Here is an 8543-nt window from a genome sequence, read left to right as displayed (position 1 = left end):
AACGAGTGACTGACAGCTGTTGGATAAAGCCCTGCACGCGTCTATTAAAAAAGTGCTTGTGGTGACCATAGCGCTGAACACTGAATCAGACGCGCGTCATGAGGGATATCTGCAGCTTTTTAAACAGTGCAATGAGGGGGGCAGAGAGAGAAAGTGGAAAGCAAAATTGACTTGAAGGGGGTGTATTCACAGCGGTTTACTCTCAATTGACCGCAATTGCGCATGTGTTGTTCCCAGTGCGGGTCGTGACCCCCCACATTGAGAAACTAGATGGAGAATTTAAAAAATAGGCGATGACGGATTTTTTTCGACCCTGTCCGTCAAAATGACGGACTGTGAGAAAGTCTAGCGCAACCTCTGGTAGACCGATACAGGTTTTTTAATGGCCGATTTTTTCCATCACCCTTGGCCGATACCCGATTTCCGATACCCGATACGGCCGATGCTGATATTGTTAAAAAAAAGTGTTAAAAATGACAAAAATCAGTACTTAATCATTTTTAAAAAGTCCTATCCCATCACCTTTTCATCACACCATAACATGAATAACAGGAAAATAACTGTCATACGTACAAAGCACACTGAGCAACTAGTTTTTCAAGCATCTGTAGCCTATACAGCCCCCATACTCAAATAGCGGCCCGCGGGCCACAAATGGCATCTATTTTTGGCCCTCGAATCATTTTGAAAAAATTTAAAAAAAAAAAAAAAATTTATTATTTTTTTTTTTGGTCCGACCGCGCTGTCGGCTCTTATTTTGAAATCGCGCCACAGACGGACACTATGAAGAAGCGTGCCGTGCCCCGCCCCCCTCAGGCAGTTTCTCCCTCTTTGTGTCAGTCAGAAGCACCTACGACGCTGGCATTAGAGGTTGTGAGGTAGACTACAAGGGAAGGACTGTATCAGAGCCTGTAAATAAATTATTCACAAAGTTCTCTATGCATCGTTTTTGAAAGTAATGGTCCACATTTGATTGCAAACAGTGTGTTAGGACTTCGAATTGGTTTAGCAGTAGCTGTTTGAGCTCTGCTGGCAGCTAACTATTGGTAGCCTATTAAAAACGAATTGCTTAATAAACTTTTCACACTTTTAAACAGTCCCCAAATAGTTTGTTTGGAATACTAAGACCCTCATAAGATTGCAAACAAAGTTATGAGCAACTTGACAATTTATTATTGGCTTTTGCATTTAATCAACATTGCATCAAATGTGCCATTTTCTTGTTGACAAAACCTGGTGTTCTCCTATCTATGTGTCCTCTTTGTTGGGTCCATTATTGCATCTGATTCTCATTATGCATGTGAGAGCTGCATAAACAGTCATAATAAGCGACATGTGTTTGAAAAGTGTTATCTTCAGGCTTATTGGTTATTGGTTCTCACTAAGAAATAAGTCTTAAATCTTTATGAACGTAGTCTGCAAATATAGGCTAACTGATAATCTTATGTCATTTAAAAAAATACTGAAGGCTGGGTGGCAATGAGAGCAAGGCAGGCACCTCACCCCACAGTGCTCCAGAAAAATGCAGGCCCTTTATGAGAGAAATGTTCTCCCATCCTGTCACTGGAAACTAAATATCTGCTGTGGGTGTGAGTGCGTGTATATTGTGCTTACAAAGGACTTATCATTTTTTATTAGATGCGTCCCACGCATCTCTATAAGAGGCTTTGGTGTCCGTCCGTCCGCCCATGATGCGTTTCTGAATTGTGATTCCCTCTTGTGTCCACAAGGTGACAGTCGCTCAGTGGAGTGGCAGAGCTCAGTTTTGCCCTGGAGCTTATGCGTGCAAACCAAAACGTCTATCATAATGGTTAGCAAACCGGATACACAACTGATTGATTGCATTCTCGGACACAACTGCAGAAGCACAGAAGTCTGTATGCATATTCCATCCATGTGTGCCATGTGTGCTAGCCGAGTTCCTAAACATTCACACAAAGACGTCGTCTGATAAGGAGGATACTCTCAAGCGCCACACTCAACAAACTCTTCATGGTCAATAACACCAAGCGGAGCACAAAAAATAGGAAGGCACGAGACATTTGCAGATAGCGTTTGCTATGTTCAGTGTTGTTAGACTACACAGCGTCATCACTCAAAAGAAACAACAGCCTTAGAAGAAAACAACAGCCCGAACACCGGCAATCCCCTGAATTTTTTGACAATGCTGTGAGAAGTGCAGGCAAGAAAGCAACTCGCGCATTGAGCGTGGAGGAGATTACTTCGATACTTAAATTAAATTTCACAGACACGCGAGCACAGGGAGAGTGAAGGCTGTGTTTCTGTTGATCTTACGCACGCGCGTCTTTTAAATGGTTTTTTGGGGACGACCGCTTGACAGAGAGCGCTCTTTTCAGTTTATGCAGTAAATGTCTCATTGATTAGTTTTTGGAACTTATGGTGTGTCTAACGGTCCACGAAGACAATATCCATGTGAAAACGCAAACGCCTGCAAACTGCTGTTCTGACAGAAAGAGAGTGCACCTGTCGCCTACTCTGTCTACTTCCCAAAGCGGCATTTAAAAGTAGGCTATTCCATGAAATCCAACATCAACGTCACTTCAAATAGGTGACAGCAAGCATGCACACATGAAATAACACTTGTGAGGGGGGGACATCACTGCTCTCATATTAAAGATGGCCTCTCAACGTCATTTAATTAATATTGCCGTGTTCCCAATTGTTATTGAATGTGTTACGCGTTGGTCCTGTTTTAAAAAACGTTCTGGTTGCTTTGTTTCAAGACGTTTTTGCAAGCTGGCAAGGTGGCTTGTGGAGAAACGAGAGAGTGTTCCGTGTTTCTCGTGGAAATGCGTCTCTGATTGGCTCACTCCTCCTGCTCTCGAAGAAACGCGTCTCTGATTGGCTCAGTCCTCCAGTTCTTGGAGAGAATGTAATGGGAAACAGAGTCGCCACTTCCCCGGGTGGTACTGCACTATAGGGGCGCCAACGGAGGCGTGCAGGCTCCATTCAGGGCTGTGCTCTTTCGACAGCGACCCCCAGGCGAGCTGCAGGCACGGAGCAACCAGAGTGAGCTGGCTTTATGTATGAGGCTTTGTGCTGTGTGTGTACCTGAGAGTAGCAACCAGCTGATAGCTAAGCTAAGCTATGTTTCGGGCCACCAGACGTTGCTTGTTTTGAAAACAAGCAGAAAAAAATTACTCAACATGTTTTAGATAAATGGGTCGATATAAACCTTTGTGGGCAACGCCTTCTTTCGACGTGACGAAACACAGAAAGGCTTTCGTGATTCGCTCGTTTCTCTGCATTATTTATGTAAATTGGGAAACACAGTGAAACACAGCCAGGAGAGTTGACGCACCGCTATGAGAGCCTTGCAAGTGAGTTTAACTTGGGGTGACCGTCCGATCTTCGAAAGGAGTGAGTAAAACTGAGTTTTATCGGAAGTTGGCCTTTAAAGTGAAAAGAGGATTACAGAAAATTCACATGTTAATTTATTTAATGTTTGCATGCAAAATTGCAAATAGCCTATTCATTGAAATATGTCCAGAAAGGGTTGTAATCCAACATTGCCTGTTTTTTATGTTTGTAATTATTATTTTTTAAATGAAAAATCGTGATAAAAAAAACCAAATAGAGATTTTATGTTTTTTTTTTAAAAAGTGATATGGGATGGGCCGATGGCCCCCCTAGCTAAATTCGCCTTAGGTCCCCAAATTGCTAAATATAGTGTAAGGGATTGTTTTGAAAAGACAGTAACATGTAATCAGCAATGCATTACAGTTTTTGAGTAACTTGCCTTGACAGGTTATGAGGAGGCCAAGGGGGCGTTTGGGAAAAAAAGGTTCAGAACGGGCATAGACGGACGCATCTGTTGTCCGCCTGTCGGACTTGTTATTTATTTATTTATTTTTTTTGGGGGGGGGGGGGGGGGGGGGTCGTGTCGGCCCGGTCCGGCCCTTTATTGGGAGGAATTTTGAAAAACTGGCCCTCGGAGACTTTTAATTGAGTACCCCTGCTATACAGTATTATAGCCACCTAAAAAGGTATACATAAGGCATTAAAAATTCAAAGGACTGTGTAGGAGTGCGCGGTATGCACGGTATACTATCGTGCGAGGTATTTTTTCCCCCAAGGTATGGATTTTGTCCATACCGCTCTACCGCCATAGTGCATTGCGTCCTGCAGATGGCAGTAATAGACAACGTTTTGAACATCCACAAGACTGTCTATCGTAGTAGCAAAAGAATGTGGTTGTAGAACAGAAGCACAATTTCATTTAAGCTTTAAGTGTAAAATGTATAGTTAGTGTAGTGAACTATTGTTTTAAACTGTATGTGATTTCGATTCTGGTCTCCACAATTTAATGTACAGTGGTGTGTGAAAAGCAAGTTAGCAAGCTAACAGCCCAAGTCATTCATGTCAATGCTGGTGTCTGACAACAGAAATGTGCTAAATCTATGTGCTACTGGTTGCTTTACATTTGCGCCAGCCTTACTGTATGTTACTGTGTCCAGGTGAGATAATATCATTCACGATATCTGGCTGGGTGTTAGTAACTTAGATGACTGTTCACTGTTTAAAATGCGATTTAGCGATTTCGCTAACGTTAGCACGCTAACCGCTGCTGCAGTGATAGCTGCCATTTAAATGCATTAGTTCTACAATGCATTGCTAGCTGCCTCATGTTAAAGTTCGTTTTTTAAAAAACTTTAACAATAACTGCTGAACCATTAGGCTTGGCATGATCACAGATGCAAGCACACATTTCCAAATTACCCCCAGCAACTCCAGAAATAGAAAAAAGGTCAAATGAACGATTTATTGGATAAAATCCATGTTCAGTTTGACACCCCTCCCTTCCCTAGTTTAACCCCTTTACTTCTAGACTTGGTGAAATTGACAGTGTTGCAGCCTATTGCATTGCATTGCATTGCAAAATGCATTTTACATAGTTTTTGTTTGTTTTCAAAAGATTTGTATAGCAAGAATTCACACACATTACAAAAATGCAAATGTTTAAAAAATGCAAATGCAAAAGTTAAAAAAAGGTGTTTTGTACATTTTGCGACGGAATGCTTAAATTTTACACAAATGTAAAATACCGTGATATATACCGTGATATATACCGTGGCTAAAATTATACCGAGGTATACATTTTTGGCCATACCGCCCACCCCTAGGACTGTGGCTTGACAGTGGTACAATAGCATCGAGTTTGACTGTAAATAGTGTTGCACCGATACCGATACCAGTATCGGCCGGGGCTCCGATACTGCACTAAAATGGTGGTATCGGTATCGGCCGATACCAACAAATAGGGCACCGATACCATTTACAGATGCTAGTATGACAGTTAAACGGAGCCTTGATCTTAGTTCTTTTATATCATAGGTATTTAAAAGTATAAAAAGTTCTACTGGAGTAGGCAGCAGCCTGACAAAGCCATAATAGCAATGATGTTACATCCAAGTAGTAGCCTATATAACTTTTTATATATATACTGTATATAATTTTAGAACAGAGTAGTATCGGTATGGTATCAGTATCGGCCGATACTGCACAATCAGGTATCGGTATCGGGGCTAAAAAATGGTATCGGTGCAACACTAACTGTAAATTTGAAAAATGTTGGGGATGACCAAGATTATTATGGGTTTAAATATTTAAGCCTATTTTTTCACCTGTATAGGTGTACTTGATTTACTAGGGCCTTTCACAAAATAAATCAAATCAACTAAATAACAAACAAAAGCCCAAAATAACAAACCAAAGAAATGCAAACAAAACACATAGACAAGTAAAACCATTTTCTTATTGTCATGTTATAAAATAGCTTAAGTTACATTGCACAGAATCCCACCAGTAAAAACACCCCTGTTCAAAATGGTTTGGTCCGCCAAACGGCGGACACCCCTCTATTTTACTCAGATTGGAACATTCACTTGTTGCTGAACGAGGAAGTGGTAGCATGCCAGTGACCTGGTCTGTTAAATGTTACAGAAATGTTTTACACAGTATTTCTAACCAAATAAACGTCTATGAATTGAAACGGCCAGTTTGCAAGTGATGTTTGTTACTCATTAGAGATCGCTAAACAGATGGAAGTTGATAAATTAATGACGCTACGAAATGCGCGTTTTGAAACGTGGTGGGATTTTACACTGAAACATGCTGGAAGGCACTCGTTACAACGCTAGGTAAGAGTTATGGCAAATTATGCAGTCTGCATGCTGGTGAGTTAAAAGCTACAGAAATGTTTTACAATATTTTAATTTAGCCAGTTTGCAAGTGATGTTTGCTACCTATTAGATGTCGCTAAAACAGATTGAAGTTGATAAATGAATGACGGTATGAAATGCGCGTTTTCAAAGGCCGGTGGAAATTAGACTGCTGGTAGACACTCAGTTACAACGGTAGGTAAAAGATGGCAAATGGTGGTGATTATTGACTGAGCAATGAACCAGGGAATTAAAATCAGTACAGAAAATGGATGGAGCTGAAACATTCTTCCTTTTAGGCCTATTACATGCACATGCCATGTAATTCAGTGTCCACATTAAAATAGGATGCATCTGAAAGTCTAAAACTTTGTGGCAGCCTGCAAGGCTGTTTACTTTACTCCATGAGTGGGGGAGGGGTGACGCAGCAGCGTGCATTACGGGTCTGCCAGCAACACAGAGCTGCCCGTCTAGTCAAAATCTCCGGGTGGGCTTATCGGCCAAAACCGCATGCGTATCGGCCGATACCGATACACTTAATAAACTCAAATATCGGCCCGATATATCGGTTGACCGATATATCGGTTGATCCTTAATTGATGCAACAGAAAACATGATGTTAAGGTTATGTGATCATAACCATATGATCATATGATGTTATACCAGTCATGAACTGGACTCTTTAATATGGTACTCTTTCATTCAATTGTTCATTTTGTATTTTTCTTTTGCAACTTTCATTTTTATTGGGAGGATTTTCATAACATTCACAATTGTTCTCCTCTAGATCTTTAGACATAAAAATGCTGCATATCCACACTGAAATTTCCATATGAAAGATTACAGTCACAACACAAGAGTTCATTTTGTATTTTAATAAGTTAGACCAGAGGTCGGCAACCTATGGCACACGTGCCACGGGTGGCACGCGACGGCATGATCACTGGCACGCGACGGCATGATCACTGGCACGCGACGGCATGATCACTGGCACGCACGCAGTATGCCCAAAAGTTCCATCCACACCTTAATGCAATCCTGAACCCTGTTTGCTAAAAAGTCATCACTGTTTAACAAGTTCATATTTAAAAGCAAAGAACTATTTTCTTGCCTCCGTTTAATACCTGATGTCATGTAAAACAGCAGTTTTCTACCACAGAAATTAAATTTGCCGCTTTATTTCAGTCATTCATTGAGTCACTACGTGAAGTGCCCTCATGTCACGTGCGTTAAAACAACAATCTGAGTTTGACCGAGAAAAATTGATTTGGATAGTTTCATATTTCAAGCCTGTTATAAGCCTACTAAGCTCTCTCTGCATGGCTATCGATCCTCTTGATTTATCATAAAAACAAAAGCAGCTCTAGTAACCGCAAACAGGGGAGAGCTGCAACAAACGACATTTGCGTCAAAGTTAAAAAAAAAAATTTTTTAAATGTGTGCGTGCTGCCTCAACGTCTGTATTAGGACTACATTACATCGGACATTAGTAGAAGAGCCTACACCTGCGATGCTTGACCGTATAACAAAACAATTTTCATCTGCCTCATTATCTTTGAAAATAACTATTGGAAATGTTTCACTCATCCTGGCTCTCCTGCTTAATTCTGAAATGCTATTCCCACTTGTGTCCGTGCGCAAAGCAAGTGACCGCTGTCTCTCAAAATGTTTTCAACATAAAACGATGCATAAAATAACGGTATTCTTATATCCACATCCTTCCAGCGGTCTATTGTGTTTTTTTTAGACTGCCAGCGTCCCTCATTGTTATCGCAACTAGCCGCTGCATTTTAAATTAACCCTTGAAGCGCCGTGGCAACAGGGACTGGCCTACTACAGTAGCTATTGAATTGGGCTTTTGGGGTGAAAATGTAGGCTACCATTGAAAACACTGAAATGTGAAAAATGTAGGCTACTGCATGTTGACAGTCATTTAAATGCAAGATAATTAAATGTAAGATTATTGGCCATGGTGTGATGTAGCTGATGATAGGCTAAATATCAATATATCCATTCATATTCTTATTTTGTGCCATTAAACCTAATTATTTCTACTCCTTAAAACTGTTGTACTGCAATATAAAGAAATCTGCTATTTCAGTGCAGTAGCCTATTAGGCCTACTGCATTATTATTATTATTATGCCTATTGCAGTAGGCCTAGTGTGCTTATAGGTGTGAATGCAGTTACCGCGAAAATGGCCACGGTGATGCAGACACACAAACGTCGCATTTGTGGGAGGGGTGGCACATATAGGGTGGCACGGTGATTGACAAGATAATTTCAAATTGGCACTCGATGTCACAAAGGTTGCCTACCCCTGTGGTAGACCATTGTAGAATTTGTAGGATTTTCTAGAAC

The sequence above is a fragment of the Engraulis encrasicolus genome, chromosome 3 (genome assembly GCF_034702125.1).
Source record: "Engraulis encrasicolus isolate BLACKSEA-1 chromosome 3, IST_EnEncr_1.0, whole genome shotgun sequence".
Taxonomy (NCBI): Eukaryota; Metazoa; Chordata; class Actinopteri; order Clupeiformes; family Engraulidae; genus Engraulis; species Engraulis encrasicolus.
Note: the sequence above shows the minus strand (reverse complement) of the source record.